The sequence below is a fragment of the Mytilus edulis genome, chromosome 9, assembly GCF_963676685.1.
Source record: "Mytilus edulis chromosome 9, xbMytEdul2.2, whole genome shotgun sequence".
NCBI classification, from domain to species: domain Eukaryota; kingdom Metazoa; phylum Mollusca; class Bivalvia; order Mytilida; family Mytilidae; genus Mytilus; species Mytilus edulis.
In genome coordinates, this window is record NC_092352.1 from 40260962 (window position 1) to 40280617 (window position 19656).

A 19656-nucleotide genomic window follows, 5' to 3' on the forward strand; every position below is an offset into this window, starting at 1 on the left:
TGTCTTCTCTATACTACAAGATATCATACCTTGTATGATCAGAGAATCGTAGAATCAACGGACAAATCAGTAATTAAGGAGTACTTGTAGATTACAGGAACAAAATGTGCTTTGTTTGTTGTTCGTTGTAACATTGTATATTACATTATTTGCATATGTGGAACACCACGAAAAAAAATTCTAGAAGGCATCAGTGCTCTGGACAAACATTCTTTAATAATGAAAATATATTGAAACTTTATTTGATCAAAGGTATAAAATATCAAAAAGACTCAGTCAAAGAACAGAATTACACAGTACTTGCCAACAAACACTTGACCTATTTCGCTGTGGCCTATTTATCGAATTCTTTGATGATGCAGTCAATATTTTTCTAATACAGCACATATATTTCTATCAATCTTCATGAGCACCCCAAAAAAGTCAAAACTAACAAAGAATATGGGAGTACAACTAGTTGATACCAATGCCCTGTCTTTAACAAGGGGGTATGTATTGAAATACATCAAACAACTTGAATGTGTCTTTGAACACTTATTTTCCAACCTGAGCAAATATTTACAGATTTACCAAACTAACTTTTGAATCTTGGAAAAATCATGGAGAAATTCTGAAAAATAGACTTCAATTGATCTATAACTCAAACAAGGAGAGAAGATAACTAGAGGCTCTATAGAGCATGTGTCACTCACCTTGGTCTTTATGTATTCCCAAACATTGTAGACCAGAATAGACTTTATGTCAGACAAAACAAATTGTAAGGGTTCCGTGGAACCCAGTGTCTCGCCTACTTTTGCTGTAAATCGCAAGCTCAACAAAAATGAGGAAAAAAATTTAAAAAAATATTCCTCTAGATACTATCTTTTGATAGTAAGAAGCTTCTGTCCAAGTTTGGTAAAAATCCAGGATAGTTTATGAATCTTATAAATAATTTAAAAACTTTAACTGCAGACTATGTAATGTTAACTGAAAGAAAAACTAAGTCAATTTATAAGTAAAATACAGATACACAGGTACAAAATATTAACAAAATTTCCTTCTAGATACTAGCTTTTCATCATAAACAAGATTCTGTCCAAGTTTGGTATAAATTTAAAATAGTATAAGAAATAATAAACCACAGAGTGAATGTGTTGTTTCCTGGCAGAAAATCTAAGTCCATTTAAAAGTAAAATACGGAAAAATGGATTTTTTTTTTTACAAAATTTACTTCTGGATAGTATCCTATGATCATAAACAAGCTTCTGTCCAAGTTTGGTACAAACCCAGGATAGTTTAAGAAAGTTATTAAAATTTCAAATACTTTAACCAGAGTGAATGTAATGTTTCCCTGCAGAAAAACTAAGCCCATTTATAAGTAAAATACAGAAAAAAATGAATTTTATTTTTACAAAATTTACTTCTGGATACTATCTTATGATCATAAACAAGCTTCTGTCTAACTTTGGTACAAACCCAGGATAGTTTAAGAAAGTTATTAAAATTTCAAAAACTTTATCCACAGAGTGAATGTAATGTTTCCCTGCAGAAAAACTAAGCCCATTTATAAGTAAAATACAGAAAAAATGGAATTTTATTTTTACAAAATTTACTTCTGGATACTATCTTATGATCATAAACAAGCTTCTGTCCAAGTTTGGTAGAAATGCAGTATAGTTTGAGAAAGTTATTAAAATTTCAAAAACTTTAACCACAGAGTGAATATTTGTGGACAGCGAAATGTAGGATCACTTAAACTCGTTTTTTCGACTGAAGTCGAAGGCTTGACAAAAATCACTTTTGTTGATCTTGAATTTAACTGATCTTTTAGTCTGTTTAGTTACATTCTAACTTGCCCAAAACATGAAAGAGGGTAAAAATACTATATGCCACTTTTTACTTAACATAGGTGCTTACCGTGCATAAAAAAAAGAAGGAGAGAATAGATTAATTTAGTACATGATCAGCAAACTGACTCAGCTCAATAAGCAGAAGTATGAAAAACAAACAAAAATTGATCACATAAATCTATAAATTGACATCAAAGATCTCTTTATACCTCTTGTTAATAAAGTGGCCATGTGTTTTATTTCTTTGTAGGTTAATGATCTCATGTATTTTAAGGACTTTAACTGTTTTTAATCATTAAGTCATTAGATTTTCTTTTTTAAGCTTGGCTATCATCTATTTTTATCTCTGTCTTAACCAATTTATGACTGAAATATGCAGAGAGTTCAAACTAGGAACATACAATTATACATGTATGTGTCATTCATACATGGCCTTCAGTAAATCAAAAGAGACATTCACACTTTTTTTTTTAAATTAAGGTAATACAATTCAATACAGTAGTTTGAAATTCAGATACTATGTAAATGACTTTCATTTAATCTAGTGAATTATTCTTTATTTTACTTGTATAAAGCACAAAAAGTTGTTATTTTCTGTGTCATTTGGTCTCTTTTAGAGAGGGGTCTCATTGGCAATCATATCACATATTTTTTTTATATATCATTTGATTGTGACCAATCTCCTTGATTCCTCTGCTCTCATTAAATTAAATATAAATCATGATCAATTCCAATTGGTTCGTATGCTATTGATATATATCTAATATATGTACTATAAGGTGGTTCCCATTTCATATTCAACTAACTAGATATGCATATTTTTAAACATAAAATTCCAAACTTTTCAGGAGAGAATTTTCTTTTGCTTCCATGACCTATAATCTCTGTGATAAGAAGATATAGTGATATAATATTGTTTATCTTTAACAAATTGTGATGTGAGGTTGCTGTCTCATTGACCTTTACCTAATACATGTATTGGCATTTGAAGTTTACCTTTCATTGTTGGTCTCAGTTGATGCAGACATGGATTCATTCATACATGGTCATTCCTAAGGTACAGACACTCAACACTCCTTTAAAAACCTGTAAAGTAAAGACAAGAGTGCACACACTGAAATGTCTCGCCTTCTTTACTAATCATTGATATTATGTTGATAGTCCTAAGTATAAAGCTTTATTACAACTGTCACATAAACTTAACGTTAACCAAGTAGCTAAACAAAGACCAATGAACCATGAAAATGAGGTCAAGGTCAGATGAACCATGCCAGGCAGACATGTACAGCTAACAAAGCTGCCATACAACAAATATAGTTGACCTATTACTTATTATAGTTTAAGAAAAATAGACCAAAACACAAAAACTTAACACTGTGCAATGAACTGTGCAATTGAGGTCATGGTCAAATAAATCTGTGGGACTGACATATAGATCATAATATATTTCCATACACCAAATATAGCTGACCTTTGGCATATAAAATTACATAAAAAGACCAAAACTTAAAAACTTAACTTTGACCACTGAACCATGAAAATGAGGTCAAGGTCAGATGACATCTGCCCGCTAGACATGTACACCTTACAATCATTCCATACAACAAATATAGTAGACCTATTGCATAAAGTATGAGAAAAACAGACCAAAACACAAAAACTTAACTATAACCACTGAACCATGAAAATGAGGTCAAGGTCAGATGACACCTGCCAGTTGGACATGTACACCTTCCAGTCCTTCCATACACCAAATATACTAGCCCTATTGCTTATAGTATCTGAGATATGGACTTGACCACCAAAACTTAACCTTGTTCACTGATCCATGAAATGAGGTCGAGGTCAAGTGAAAACTGTCTGACGGGCATGAGGACCTTGCAAGGTACGCACATACCAAATATAGTTATCCTATTACTTATAATAAGAGAGAATTCAACATTACAAAAATTCTGAACTTTTTTTTCAAGTGGTCACTGAACCATGAAAATGAGGTCAAGGATATTGGACATGTGACTGACGGAAATTTCGTAACATGAGGCATCTATATACAAAGTATGAAGCATCCAGGTCTTTCACCTTCTAAAATATAAACCTTTTAAGAAGTTAGCTAACGCCGCCGCCGGATCACTATCCCTATGTCGAGCTTTCTGCAACAAAAGTTGCAGGCTCGACAAAAACTATTATATGACATTGACTAACTAGTGTAAGACTTGAAAAAGCATGCTTGTGATGTGATCTCACTTCTATCCTTTTCACAAAGCCTTTGCCAAACTTTAATGAAAAACACACAATTAAGTTACAAAGTATTGATATTTAACACCAAAATAGAGTAAGATTGGAAAATCTCTGATATCTGAGGCTAAAATTTCCAATATCTGATCAGGGAGATACCTAAAGAGTAAGATTATAATGTCTGAACCGGCAGAACCCTAAGGGTAAGATTTCTAATATCTGACCAGGCAGATACCTGAGGGTAAGATTTCTAACATTTGATACCGTAATGCAGATACTGGATTAAAATGGAGGACAAGAATTTCAATGTCTGACCAAGCAGATACCTGAGGGCAAGATTTTCAATGTCTGACCAGGTATATGCCTGAGGGTAAGATTTTCAATGTATGACCAGGCAGATGCCTGAGGGTAAGATTTTTTATGTCTGACCAGGCAGATGCCTGAGGGTAAGATTTTCAATGTCTGACCAGGCAGATGCCTGAGGGTAAGATTTTCTATGTCTGAACAGGCAGATACCTGAGAGTAAGATGTCAATGCCTGATAAGACAGATACCTGAGGGGTGGATTCCCTATTCCCTATTTGTTGACAATCTCTTATCAGTTTTTCCATTATAAACAAACCAAATGGTACTTCCCATTAATAACAGCAAATGTGGGGTAAATTGCAGTGAGAAAACTACCCAAAAACACAAATAACAAAAACAGACATCTCTAGGTCAACATATTTTCACAATGGAAAAGAGCCAACATTGTAAAACAAGTTCTAAATCATGATGAGTTTACAAAATCAATACCAAAATCTCAAAAAGCCAAAACAAATAGTAACAGGAAGTGGGGGCGGTGTAAGATCAAAGAAAAATGAAATTTCACTAAAATCCAGTCAGGGAAATAAAAACACTTAATGATATAATTATGATGACTACCCTTTTTGTAGATGACGCCATGATTTGCTTTGGAAAACCATTTAAAAAAAAATATGCAATCCTATAAGGTACTTACTTAATCAAATTTCTTTGAAATTAAGTGACTGGTTTACAAGTAGTTGCAGATACATTTTACAAAGGAACCAGATAAATTTACAGATGATTAATTTAAAATCATCATATACACACCTTTCAGCTAAAAACTTTTGGGTACAATTAACGAGGTTCTGTCAAAATATAACACTTCAAGTTATACTAAAAGCAAGCCTAGAGTTCTAAGTGTGTGCAACAAGAAAGCCTTTATTTGTACAGTCTGTTTATATTTGACATTTTGGTACTTAGATGATGCAGTCTACAGTCTGGCTAAAAACAGAAGGAATCAACTAATAATTGGACAGGTGTAATATCCTCCCTGAGCCATTACCTATTAAAATATTTCATAATTAGTTAATAATAATTTCAACAGTGGGGTATATACACCTGCCAAAACACAACTTTCAAGCTATGACCTACATATGTAAAATTTGTTCTGGCATTTCTGATCAAAGCTCTCAAATTAAGCGCAAACATTTAGTAAAAATAGCTGCCGATCTTATCTTCCTACAAAAACAGTACATCCAACACCCAGGTTACGACTTCTTACTACAAACACTGGATTGTTTGGTGGAATGCCAATATTATCATTGCTGCAAATTACACAACCTAATCATTGCATAAATGAGGGAATCAGGGATCATTATATACACATAAATCAGCCACATGTGTTAGTTCTAGAAATTACACATTTCATCAGATTATTCTGACATGTGTCAATGCTGGACCTATTACATGTAAAGAAAAGTGCAATTTAAAGAATATATTCCCTTTATGTATCAGTATTATGTAAGACTTGATGACATTCCAGAAAAAAATGAGATTTTGTGTGTCTCTGTATAAAACATCACATGTTATCTGTGTCAGAGTCAGATTAAGGGGAAGCCTCCCTCCCCCTTCTCTTATGGAGCTACATATATTGTTAATGCATGACTTTTTACATGATTTTTTCCTTACATTCAGGGGTGGATCCAGCCATTTTAAAAAAGGGGGTCCCATCCCAGGAGAAAGGGAGGGTTCCAACTATATGTTCCCATTCAAATGTATTGATCGCCAAAAAAAAATAGGGTCAAAACCTTGGAACCCTCCCACTGAATCTGCCACTGACATTGCATAGTTTAACCTTCCCAAACCTCCCTCTTTCAAAATCCTGGATCTGCATCTGCAGTGCTCTGCACAACTACAATTCCTGACAAAATGGTTCATTTTTTAAGAAGTATTTTAAATCAAATCAAAATTAGGCTGCAACCCCCCTTTTCAAGATGGAATTCCTGGAATCACCTTCACCACCAATGAACTGGTTTAGTGTCTAAGATAGGTCTAACTTCATCAATGAAACAATAATGTAACATCTTTAATTCATTCTTTAATTAACAATAAAAAAAGGCCCATAATGCATCTGGAATAGTAATAAAATGATTAATAAACCAGGAAGCAGGCTGCAATAAGAAGATGTGTATATCTACCTCTGACATATCATGATTTAAGAACAAATGCTCCTATCATCATTAATGATTCAGACTTGCACTATCGTCAATGCTTAGTTCTGTGCCATATGTATTTCCCATTTAAACTGCTTTATTGCTTACCATTTACCAAATGTTTACAATTGTTTCATATCTTACAATTCTGTTACTTTGTTTCTTTTTGATGGGTGTTCCTTTTTTTAATTTCATGTGCTGTTGCAGATTTAGGGGCCCAGGCCCCCGGGGTTTTACACCTTCCCCCTAAATGGAGCTACATTTATGGTAAATCTAGACTTTTTAGTGGTTCCACTTTAAACTTTTTCTAGTTTGCAGATACCCTCTTTTCCAAAATTCTGGCTCAGCATCCGATGTGTACCAGTCTTTCATAATAAAAATAGCAAAACTATGATAAAAAGAATCAACTTCAAAGCACATAGTGCACCATAGATACACACCACTAGTTCAAGATCTGAAAATAGTAAACAAAATCGAAAAAGGTTGCCATCATTTTCTTCTAAAATCAAAAAAAGAAATTCAAACTAGCTCATAAAAATTTAATATCCTTACCAGTGTCATACTTTGAATAATTACAAATTATATCCAAATAGTACACCAAGATAAAAGCCATCTTAGAATTACCGAAGTTACTCAAGTTACGCCATCATGGAATGCATTGTAGCATTCTCTTCATTACTCCACATAAATGTGTGCTACAGTTACATCTTATCAGAAAAACATGCACATTCAAGGACTTGCAGATCTATTTACATGTTCTGGATGGCTCTTCTAAATACATAAATGTAATAACTTTTAATCTACATAAATTATATCAACAATACTTATCTAAACAATATTTCATCTCAATGTAATATAAACTGATTAATTTCAGAAATGTACTGGTTGAGGAGATAAAAAGAATGTAAGAAATATGCTGATGGTACTTAAGCTATAATGCAGACACTTTTGCATATAAACATTTCGGAATATTAAGAAAGTAAAGCCCAATGCATGGGGTGTTACTAGAATTGGACAACTAAGGTTATACCCCCCCCCCCCCCTTTCCTCTTTAAAAATGACTGGATCTATGCTTGCAATATTCACCCATAGGTATTCAAATACAGAAAAATTGTGAATCATTGTTTTGATTACTGAGAAAAAGAAGGAATGAAGACAGCTGTTCCCTGACCTCCAAGCAAAAACCTTAAGGCTAGAAAGGGGCAGAATAGTCCAAATGAGCAAATGAAGTAGTCACAAGGTTGACAAACAAAAGCATCAAGCCAAAAGATGAACATGTGTGCATTGTTTTTCTTACCTACCAGTCTGAGGGACAGCTGTTCAATAGCACTGCTGAAGTATAAAGGGACATAACCTGTGAACAGGGAACAGTGGTGAAACTGACACCAACCAAATTTGTATTTATTCTAGCTGTTAGACAACTGAAACTAATAATAGTACAGACATACAGACAACCAGATGCTCCACAGGGCTCACCTTATAAGACTGCAGAGGTCAAACCCTGAATGGTTGAGGCTAGTATGGACACAACATTCAAGCTGGATACAGCTCTAACTTTGGATTGTGATTAAATAGTTGACAGGGCATAGGTTTCTGACACAGAATGAATGTGGTCTTATGAACTTAAAACTGTTTTTTTTTTTGCTTTTGAGCAATTTAATATGCTGTTGAATATTAATCCTCTCAAAAAAAAAAAAAATTGAAGAAATTTTCTTTTTAATTTCTGAAATCTGAAATGAAAAAAAATTGAACCCCTCAACCCCCAAAAATTTTGTTTCACCTCCCCCTTTCCCTCATTCAAAAAATGATCTCAATTCAAATTTGTAATGGAGTTTGCAACAATAACTACTCATTTCAATACATCATAAAATATTAAAAATGTCATACAGTAATGGTTAAAATTAATATTAATTAATAGTAACTTCTAAAAAAATAAATGGGGAATGTGTCCAAAGGGACACAGATGATGCCCTGCTAGCTTATAACGTTATAAAGGGACATAACTCAAGAACTGTAAAAGTGAAGCTGCCAAAAATTGAACTTAAACTGAGTTTAGAGGTAATAAGCATTGTATACACATTTCATTAAATTCAGTTGAGGCAAACTTAAGTTAAGAAGAGAACAGAAACTAAAAAAATCTTCAATTTTTCCATTTTTAAAGGGGCATAACCCTAGAATGGTAATCAAAGTGCTTGTAATCACTGAATGGTAAACAATGGTAAAGACTGCTTTAATTTATCAGTTGGTAGTAAAGTGAATATTGCATTGTATATTGTGTAAAGCATTGATTTAAGTTGATTCAACTACTATTCTGGACAAAGAAAGATAACTCCTATTTTCAAAAAAGATTTCATAAAGCATTGGTTTTAGGTGATTCAACAACCATTCTGGACAAAGAAAGATAACTCCAATTAATTGTCTTGAAACTAAAACCAGATGCTCCGATGTGGTCTAAGAACTTAAACTTAAAAACTTTAAATTTTAAATTAGACATTACCTATTATGGTCCAATATCCAAAATCTAAATACATGGTTAGATTCAGCGTATCAAAGAACCCCAAGAATTCAATTTTTGTTGAAATCAAATAAAGTTCAATTTTGGACCCTTTAGACCTCAATGTGGACCAATCTGATAACCGAGCCCAAACATCAATCAAAGCCTTAAAGGCTGTAAAAGCAATTGCTGCCATGTTAATGTTTGGGGACTTTTATTTTTCATCCACATATATACAAGAATTAAACCTGACATGAGTGTTGTCTAGTTAAAAGTAAGAAGGTTTTAACTTTATATAAATAAAAGACTTTAGCAGAAAGTCATTTTTAATATGTTTTATATTTCACAAGGAGACAACACGTTTACCAGGCTAAAGTTGGGGTCAAATATACATGTGCTGAAACATATAACTCAAAAAGAAACCATCATGGATTATCCCCTGGTAGTGTTTGTAACTTCCTTGGCAATAATTTCCTTTATTGATTTAATTTTAACAATTTTCATTATTAATTTATATTTAACCATTAACACAAATGATTAAGTTAAAACATTTCAACTTTCCAGACGCAAATGTTAAAAAACGGGAAAGAAATAAAATATCTTACAAGACATAAACATGTAAAGAATAAATGTATATTTCAGCTTAATAAAAATATTTTCATAATGTTACTTTGTCATCATTTTTAAAAATAAGTTCCTAACATTAATGCTCAGTTGATATGTGTCCTTCTGATGCGGTACGAGCACAGGCACTTGTTTCTATCCATAGGAAGGTCGATTATCCATATAAATAGTTTTATATGGATAGTCGACCTTCCTATGGATAGAAACAAGTGCATGTGGGTACGAGATAACTACAATTCTCATGCAATCCCGAAAAGGGGGGTCATCACAGACAAACATGACATTAAATCGTTATCACTGAACTAGTATATATATTGTATAGGGGCCAGCTGAAGGACGCCTCCGGATGCGGGAATTTTTCGCTGCATTGAAGACCTGTTGGTGGCCTCAATTCTGCTGTTGTATGTTTTTCTATGGTCGGGTTGTTGTCTCTTTGACAAATTCCCCATTTCCATTCTCAATTTTATTATACGAACAAGAACAAACAGCTCTACGTTGCTTTGATATTTATCAATTTTCAGGAAACATTGCGAAAAATGATCTTCAATATTTCGAAAACATGTGAAATAAAATTGCTAACACGGTGGACCGTCGAGTGTCAACAAACGTAGTAGACTTGTTCACTGAAAAGACGAAGATAACGGATTCATCTGACATTTGTTATGCAAACCCAGTTTTGATCATGATATTTAAAAAGACGTACTTTTTTTCAATCTATGTATTAATAAACTAGAAAATTCCAAATTGTAAATATTTCTTCATCTGGACCGACTTGGCATCTACTACGTTTGGCCGGGTCCATTTCATTAGTAAGGTGATCGATAAATATTACGGAGTTTTGACAGAAAAGGAAAACGAACTTATTGTTATGTGTTTTCAACAAGGGTTTCGTTCCGCTAAATTATTTGCGCAAATAAAGTTTGTCTATTTTTAGATTACAGGTAATAATTTGACACTACGCATTAACCTGTGTAGTGATTTTGATTTTACGATAAATGTATGAATGAACGATAATTTTATGAATGAACAAGAGCACCTGACCTCTTAAAGAAACACAAATTAAACATAAAAAAACGTATTTATTAGGAGATAATTCAGTTAAATTTTCAATACTAAATCAACAACTGAAATGAATCCATATTTTGTTGAAACATCGTACCAACGGCGGAAAACGGAATCGCATTTATAAAAATGTACTTTTTTTCACTCGGACTTCTATGTTATTTGATAGTCAAACGGTTGACCCTTTAACTACAAAAATACATCTACAAGAACATATTCTGAAACTTCTTAAATCCACTAACTTTTTTTTAAAGTTTCAAGCTGTGTATTGCATTAGAAAACATACATAGGTGTTAAAGAATGACTGACCAGGAGCCTGTTTAACAAAATACTATGGCTTGATCTGGGCGGAGTCTCTGATCTGGGTCACAAAGATGGCCATACGCGACGGCATAAAAGCAATTGCTTTAAAAATCTAAATACATGGTTAGATTAAGCATATTTCAAAGAACCCCATATATACAATTTTTGTTGAACAAGAGTGCACACACTGAAATGTCTCGCCTTCTTTACTAATCATTGATATTATGTTGATACTCCTAAATATAAAGCTTTATTACGACTGTCACATAAACTTAACATGAACCATGAAAATGAGGTCAAGGTCAGTTGAACCATATGCCAGGCAGACATGTACAGCTATCAATGCTTCCATACAACAAATATAGTTCACCTATTGCTTATAGTTTAAGAAAATAGACCAAAACACAAAAACTTACTTACTTACTTACTAACTTAACACTGAGCAATGAACCGTGAAAACCAGGTCAAGGTCAAATAAAACCTGCACGACTGACATATAGATCATAAAATATTTCCATACACCAAATATAGTTGCCCTATGACATAGTATTAGATAAAAAGACCAAAACTCAAAAACTTAACTTTGACCACTGAACCACGAAAATGAGGTCAAGGTCAGATGACATCTGCCCGTTAGACATGTACATCTTACAATCATTCCATACAAAAAATATAGTAAACCTATTGTATAAAGTATGAGAAAAACAGACCAAAACACAAAAACTTAACTATAATCACTGAACCATGAAAATGAGGTCAAGGTCTGATGACACCTGCCAGTTGGACATGTACACCTTACAGTCCTTCCATACTCCGAATATACTAGACCTATTGCTTATAGTATCTGAGATATGGACTTGACCACCGAAACTTAACCTTGTTCACTGATCCATGAAATGAGGTCGAGGTCAAGTGAAAACTGTCTGACGGGCATGAGGACCTTGCAAGGTACGCACATACTAAATATAGTTATCCTATTACTTACAGTAAGAGAGAATTTAACATTACAAAAAATCTGAACTTTTTTTCAAGTGGTCACTGAACCATGAAAATGAGGTCAAGGACAATGGACATGTGACTGACGGAAACTTCGTAACATGAGGCATCTATATACAAAATATGAAGCATCCAGGTCTTCCACCTTCTAAAATATATAGCTTTTAAAAAGTGAGCTAACACCGCCGCCGCCGGATCACTATCCCTATGTCGAGCTTTCTGCAACAAAAGTTGCATGCTCGACATAAATCAAACAAAGTTTAATTTTGGACCACAATTTGGACCAACTTGAAAACTGGCCAATAATAAAAAATCTAAGTACATGTTTAGATTCAGCATGTCAAAGAACCCCAAGAATTCAATTTTTGTTAAAATAAACTTAGTTTAATTTTGGACCCTTTGGACCTTAATGTAGACCAATTAGAGAATGGGACCAAAAATTAAGAATCTACATACACAGTTAGATTTGGCATATCAAAGAACCCCAATTATTCAATTTTTGATGAATTCAAACAAAGTTTAATTTTGGACCCTTTTATTCATACACTGTTGGGACCAAAACTCCCAAAATCAATCCCAACCTTCCTTTTATGGTCATAAACCTTGTGTTCAAATTTCATAGATTTCTATTCACTTATACTTAAATTATGGTGCGAAAACCAAGAAAAATGCTTATTTGGGTCCTTTTTGGCCCCTAATTCCCAAACTGTTGGGACCAAAACTTCCAAAATCAATCCCAACCTTCCTTTTATGGTCATAAACCTTGTGTTTAAATTTCATAGATTTCTATTCACTTATACTTAAGTTATAGTGCGAAAACCAAAAGTCTTTGGACGACAATGACGACTACGAACAACGACAACGCCAACTTGATACCAATATACGACCAAAAAATTTTCAAAATTTTGTATAAAAATGGACCCTTCTGCCAAATAAGGGGCCACAAAAAAATATGGACCAGGATTTACAGCCAAAACTCTATTATTTTACACAAGGTCAAAGTCAACTTCAGGTGATATGGAACACAGCACATTGCAGTAAAGTTGTTTACCAACAGTATAAAATTTAAAGGTTTGGTTGAAGAAATATATGCTTGACCAAAGATTTATAAGCTAATATCCCCCCCAAATCAAGGGGTCAACTTCAGGTGATATGGAACACAGCACATTGCAGTAAAGTTGTTTACCAACAGTATAAAATTTAAAGGTTTGGGTGAAGAAATATATGCTTGACCAAAGATTTATAAGCTAATTTCCCCCCAAATCAAGGGTAAAACTGTTAAATGAGGGGGCAAGGGGTTTAACTGTTATGCTGTTATGGAGTAATTTAAATTCTTTGTTATCTGTTATTCTGAAAATATATTTACTGTTAGCTGTTATTGTCTTATTCCTTATTAGCTGTTATAGGACTATTATCTTTATAGTTATCTGTTATTGTGAGATTTTATTTTCTGTTAACTGTTATTGAAAATTGGAATGTTAGCATTTTAACAGCCGATCTTAAGTAGAAATTGAACTTGTGATTAGGATGGACAGTTGTCTCAGTAGCACTCATACTACATCTTCTTATTATCACTATTGGGGTCTTTCCACTGGTGATATGGAGGTCACATATTTGCAGAAGGATTCCAGTAACATACATTGCATAAACATATTTAAAAACAGTCGGGTTTAGGACCATTCCAGTATACATTATTATTATTCTTTGCAATAAAATTGTATAAAATTTGTATAAAATTCACTTGTAGCTTTTACAATAACTTATCATATAGATTTTGTTTTAAAAATAGCATTGATACGCCGTATATAATTTTAATTCAATGACCAAATAATAAACTTATGTTGTAATGCTACACCACTGTTCAAGGTTAGGAACCAACTAGCATTCTTAACCCCGCCACATTCTGTAAGCGCCTGTCCCAAGTCAGGATCATGTAATTCAGTGGTTGTTTTCATTTCTTATTTTGTAGATAAATCAGGCTGTTAAATTTCTCGTTTGAATTGTTTTTCTTTTGTCATTTCAAGGCCTATTATATCCGACTATGCAGTATTGGTTTGCTCATAGTTGAAGGTGGTATGATGAGCTATAGTTGTTAATTTCAGTGTCTTTTTGTCTCTTTTGGAGAGATGTCTCATTGGCAATCATACCACATCTCCTTTAATACTTATTTACAAAATACCAAAATAGTATATATGTATCATTTGTTAGAGCATGCGAGTGAAATATTGCCTTTGGGAATTACACATCCTTTTAGCATTCACATTTAGAAGTGCTTCTCCTCCTCTTTGTATTTACACGAAAGAGAACCCTCGACTATCAATTTTTCAAAATCTTTTTAACTGGTTCACATAGTGAAAAGTGAAGCTCAAAAACTGTTGCTGCAAATAAAGATGTGTCTTTAACAGCTTCAGATATTTAATTTCTCGACAAAATATCTTTTAAATAAGAGAATATATATATATGTCTCTATTAAGGCCTAGCCAGATCCATACAACCAGTTATATAATAAGATCTACTGACAGTACTATATTGCTCCTGGACTGGACTGATTTTAAGATTTCATTTACTGTTATCTGTTTAATATTGTCCCTTTTCAATTCCTTGTTATCTGTTTTAAGCCAAATCAATTTACTGTTTTGCTGTAATTGGAACCCCCCTTGCCCCCTCTTAAATTGCACAGATAATTTCTGTATCTGCTTGTACTTTTATGCTGTTTGTACTTTTGTTGATGTAGGTAAAACATGTAAACAAGATGTGAAGTATTACCGACACCTACTGTCACAAATATCAGTCATCATTCAATTACCATGCAATAAATCTACAGAGTGTTTCATTGTACTTTATAACAGGAGCATGTCTTTAAAGACAATTCAAATTCATGTCCCATCATCAGGAATACTGTAAGTTCGGAAATTATTGTGATGTTGTAAAAAATGCAACAGGGTTATCATCACAATAATTAAAACTCGCATTTCGAATTTTTTTATATGAATCAAACAGGATTTTTCTGAATACCACAAAAATTAAAATCGCATTTTAGTCTAAAATTACAAAATCGCAATAATAAATGCATAAAACAATTTCTAAATTTACAAAATATATATTTCCTCTCCTAATACTTCGATGTTTTGTTTTTTGTTATATAAGACCCTCCCTTTTTTCAGAAAACCTAGGTCTTCTTACACTTACTATGTGAAAAATCTGAGTAAAAGGGAAAGCAGCAAAACTTGTCTCTTTTATCAGTTCCTGACCTCAGATTGATCTAAAACCATTGTTTCTTGTAGCAAATGTAGTGTACATTTCTATATGATTAACTGTAGGAGCAAGAGGCTAGAAGAGCATGGATTGCTCAACTGGTAAAAAAAACACTACATGTATTTTGAGTTTATATTTTTTCTTAATTACAATGAGTTATGTTTGCGATGTTATTTTGCTGAACTATTTTGCATTTGGCAATTTCTCATTTCTATTATAGGTAAATTTGTAAAAAATGAGAAAAAAAAAGAAAATAATTAGTCTTCAAGAACAATAACTCCTCCTGGGGGTCAGTTGGCCGTGATATTCAATAAGGTTAAACATTTATTACTATCAGACAATTAACTCTATCAACTATTATAGTTTCTAATTAAGTTTCCTGAAAAAAACTTTGAAAAGGGTAAAAATTCTCATGAAAGTCATAACTCCTAAAACAGGTCAGTTGACAAATATTCTTAGATAATATAAATTTTGATAATCTATACTGTTCAAAATTTCTCTGCATCTGTTGCATTTTTCAAGATACATAACAAAAACTGAAATTTGAATAACAATTATATTTCAAGGGCAATAACTCAAAATTGGTTGTCTGATATTCTGAAAGTTCCACTGGGTGCTATAAACAGTTTCGTACTAAAAACTAGGGGTATTTCCCCAGTGAGATTTACATACTGATGGAATTCCCTGCTATTTATATACCACTAAATGAAAAAGTTGATTGTTTTTTATGTTCAATGTGAAAAACATATATTGAAGTTCAATTAAAATGCCACTTTTGTCAAGATTTAAAAAAAAAATATGTTTTTTTGACTTCCTACTATATGGGAGGCAACTCCATAAACAGCTGATTTTCACCTGTTGCAAAAAGCACTTTGATTTGTCAGGTAAGATAGCTCCTTTCGGAGCAGGCGAACATAGGCTGAAACTACATTTTCTTAAATCAGCCGGATAAGCTCTTCGAAATGCATATTATAAGAAATCTCAAATATATGCACAGGTTACTGATCCGTGTGTCCAAAGGTGGTCTGTTTTTAAGGTTTTTTAGGGGGGAAATGCCTAATTTCCAGCTGATAACTTGTACCAATTTGCATGTTTAAACAAGAGATGTTGGATTTTTTTTTATTTATTCAGAAAGTTCATAGAATTATCTTTCCATTGATGTATAGATATCTATATAACTATGAATATCTGACTTCTGCATGATAGGTCCACTATTACATGCCCTGTTACAGAATGATGTCACGTAAAAAACTGTTGATTGCACCCACTACTGACCATTTTTACTGTCATATATTTGCTCTAACTTCATTAGTTTTTGAGATGTAAGCCAAAAACTTGAATTTTTTAAAATGTTTACATTTAGGAACAATAACTCCAAATTGGATTGTCCTATTTTTCTACGTAATTCTGCAGGAGATACCCCTGCTGATCATTTATACTTGTCACATGTGCCCTAACTGCTTTCTTTTTTTAGATATAAGCCAAAACCTGCATTTCCCTCTATTTTTTACCTTCAGCCATGGCTTTCATGTTTCTAGGAAAAGAATACAAAAAAAACTTTATTTTATCCTAATAACCCTTAGGATCTTTCAGCCAAAATTTGGTTGAAATTGCCCCAGTTGTTTCATAGTACAAGAGCTTTGGAAATGCTTAGACCATAGGTATGGCAAAAGCTAATGTGGCCTTCAAGACATTTTTAGTCCTATTAAACTATCATCTGCACACAACTTATTCATTCTAAAATTATGAAGAAAAATGTTGATGCTAGGACAGTCTGTCTGAATCAAACTACTTCATCAGGGACTTACATAACTGGATATATCCCAACTATGCCACACTTCTCTCAGAATATTATATCACAACTTCATGCATTCTCTACAAATATTCAAGAAGAAATCTTCTCCAATGAGTTTTTCTTGTAACAGACGAACTTACATGCCAATGTGAACTTGTAACTATGTTAACATGGTACATAAAAACTACAAGCAAACTTAAAACTGTTCTTAATTATCAAGTTGTATTATTTTGGAGATGCTCCCTATATTTTTTATTATTTCAGTAAAGTGAGGCAAAGATCCAATAATTTTGATGAACAGCTGAGCAGGTAGTTGTGTGTATATATATCGATGATAATGATGCTTTTATGCTGACGTAGGTTTCTTCTGCTGGTAACATCCACTTTACCATGTCTGAGACTAACTAAGAATCTAAAAATTACTAAGAAGTTAAAAATTTTAAACATTTTTCCTTATTTCAATTACACAAAACTGATTTTTTATAATTAATGGAGGTTTTTATACTTTAAATTGAGTCATTTCAATAGATGGTTAAAGAAAGTTTTAATTTGGCCAGTCATGAATCAAATCCGCTGACTAAGTTAATATTGAATGAAACAGAGATATTTTTCATCTTGGTGTAATTTTTATTAAATCTAAATGGCAACACCATGTAAAAATGTAAAAGTTTCAATGTCAATGATGAACCATGTCTGAGGGGGTGGCACCAAATAAACATCCTGAAAATGTTATTTGCCAGGCAAATACAGCAGCATACCAAATATCATAGAACTGCAATGTATAGACTGTTTTTACTGACCCAAACACAAACTTATACATTAAAACAATGCAAAAGTAAAAAAATCAATGTAACAAGATGGTAGTCTGAATAATCTCTTTGGAAATGATATGTTTCAATGCTTATACAATTGATTACTAAATATAATTGACTGTCTCTTATCATTTGCCTTTGAACTGATCTTATCACTTCAGCAATTTCCCCCCCTTTTTTTTCCTCCTTTCCTACCAATTTTAGCTGGAATTAGCAGGCCCAGTTTCATTTCATTGAAGCACTCTATAATAAAGTAATATAGATTCAATCATTTCAAATCTAGTAGAGTATATAAGAAATGTGGATAGAACTGGCATATAATGTACTCTATTTCATTTTTTTAACCTAATCAACATATTTACTAAAAGCCCCAAGATGATAAAAATCAAAATCTATCATCATCTTTGGCCAAATGAGCTAAAAAAAACATCATTCATATACCATCACATTCCTGGATTGTTTTTATCATGAGATCTAAAGTACCATCTTTCATTTCTTGATACATCTAACAAATTTCTATGCCCTGCCTACAATAATGAGGAGCATTATGTTTTCTGGTCTGTCCGTTCATCTGTCCTGTATTAGGCTGAAGTATTTGGTTATGGTAGTTTACCATGAATTTTGGTCACATTCATGCAACCCCCTACCCTCTTGATCTGCTACTGTGATCTTTAAAATTTCATATGCCACAATATAATTTTAACTTTAAAAACAAATATGAGGTTGTGACATGCAAAATTCTGGACTTTTAAAAGTTTATTACTGAATCTGCTAGTAATAATTACAAAGAATTATATATACAAATGTAAATTAAATGAAACAAAACCAAATATGGTTGGGTTAAAGAATAGAATAATGAAATACCAATTTCTTGAATATTATATTGCAGAGAATTTTTTTTTTTTAAATGTAAGTCAAGTTACATATTGCAGAAAAACAAATGAGTGGAGAGTATTTTTATTGTATGAGAGAAAGTCAGAGAGCGAGGGAATATTACCAAATAAAACTTATATGAAACCTTAAGGTGGTACCTAACACTACAGGGAGATAACTCTGTAAAATTGTCTAAACGTTTTAATTACGTTGTGTTGTTAAGGGAATATTAAGCTTCTCAATGATCAAAATTGGTGTTTGTCAAACTGCTAAATAACTAGTGTAATTTACCTGATAAATTGGTTGGTTCAAATGTTTTGAAATTTTTATATTTTTGTCAAAGAGTCAAAGTAAATACTTTGTCAAAATTTTATGAAAATTAAACAAGCCAAATTAATTTTAGTGAAATGCTGGGTACCACCTTAAGTACTATAATTGTAAAAATCAATTTGTCAGTGATATAAATTGTATACTTATTTTCTAAATGTAACCCCTTGATACCATTGTCAGGTGGTATTGTATGGGTACATGTATGTTAAATCCTGACTTAGTATTGAAAAACAAATAAAAAATCTGGACTAATAACAAAATACTTTTATCTTCATCCCAGTATGCCAAAAAAAGAGTGCTACACGATTTCAGAATATCAAGAAAATAAACAGCTTAGCCATGGGCTCATGATTCCCCCTTGCTTTTTCATGGAATAAAGTTCAATAACTTCTCAATGTCATACCAGAAATTTATAAAACTAGAGGCTCTAAAGAGCCTGTGTCGCTCACCTTGGTCTATGTGAATATTAAAGGAAGCAGATGGATTCATGACAAAATTGTGTTTTGGTGATGGTGATGTGTTTGTACATCTTACTTTACTGAACATTCTTG

The 19656-nt window shown here is 32.6% G+C and overlaps 1 protein-coding gene across 26 annotated transcripts in view; it reads right to left on the minus strand.

Annotated features, from left to right (window-relative positions):
* Positions 1-19656, minus strand: part of LOC139488311 (calponin homology domain-containing protein DDB_G0272472-like) — a 110276-nt gene that overhangs the window by 58709 nt on the left and 31911 nt on the right. For 21 of the 26 annotated variants that reach the window (XR_011655984.1, XM_071273815.1, XM_071273813.1 and 18 more), the window contains one exon: positions 2826-2915. The gene's annotated coding sequence lies outside the window, so the exon portion shown is untranslated. Of the gene's footprint in view, positions 1-2825; positions 2916-7113; positions 7289-19656 lie in introns of those variants that run through there. The other 5 variants (XM_071273826.1, XM_071273816.1, XM_071273822.1 and 2 more) reach the window with 4 other exon arrangements.